Here is an 897-nt window from a genome sequence, read left to right on the forward strand (position 1 = left end):
AGATGTCAAGGAATTAATGCAGAGGTTCAAGATGAAGGACCTGGGAAGGCTACATCATTGTCTTGGAATGGTAATCAATCAAAGGAATATCTGTTGTTACATCAGAAGTCATACATAGAGTCTATGCTGAAAAGGTTTGGATTATCAGAGGATAAGAGTGTATCAACACCAACTAATCTCGAGCTCTCTCTCAATATGAAAAAGGATGATGAATCCAAGAAGCTAGCTGACCCAATGCTACCAATCAACAGTAGGAAGTCTACTATACCTTGCTATAGCAACACGGCCTGACATATCTCAATCAGTGGGAGTAGCATCAAACCAGTCTATCATTCATGAACAAAACACATAGACATCAAATACCATTACATTTGTGAGGCAATACAAGATAAAGCAATTCATTTGGAATACTGTCCCACAGAAGAAATGCTTCCAGACATACTTACAAAACCCCTAGCTTGTGAGAAATTTGAGAAACTACAAGAAAAGATGGGACTACAGGAGTTAATTGAATAATAGCAAACACTATGTAAATTAAGTGGGAGTGTTGAAGGAATGTAATTTACATGTAGTTATTGGACTCGCCACGCTTGCGTATGCGGGTACTAAGCAGTTGGGTTGTCATTCCGTCATTCTGTCCACACAGTTTAATTGATTTCTAAAAAAATTATCTTTTTGTCTGAGCAGTCTAGAGCTCTATTTCTTCTTCTAGCAACAGATAAAGTTGCTTTCTTTCATCTAGTTATACTCTTGTAGCATCCCGTGGCACCAAAAGCTGTGAACTGCTAAACCAGGGGACCTCTCTTCAGGTGAGAGCTTGTGTTTCACTCTACAGAGCCGAGATTTGCTTCAGAGGTAGAAAATCCCATCTAACGAAAAACAAAAAGAACGATTTGT

At 38.8% G+C, this 897-nt stretch overlaps 1 protein-coding gene across 1 annotated transcript in view; it reads right to left on the reverse strand.

Moving 5' to 3' along the window:
* LOC109582238 (ankyrin-3-like) overlaps window positions 1-897 on the reverse strand; it is a 10,172-nt gene that overhangs the window by 6,314 nt on the left and 2,961 nt on the right. The window lies entirely within an intron of this gene.

Source organism: Amphimedon queenslandica, unplaced genomic scaffold (assembly GCF_000090795.2).
Source record: "Amphimedon queenslandica unplaced genomic scaffold, v1.1 AMPQUscaffold_13394, whole genome shotgun sequence".
In the NCBI taxonomy this organism is placed as follows: Eukaryota; Metazoa; Porifera; class Demospongiae; order Haplosclerida; family Niphatidae; genus Amphimedon; species Amphimedon queenslandica.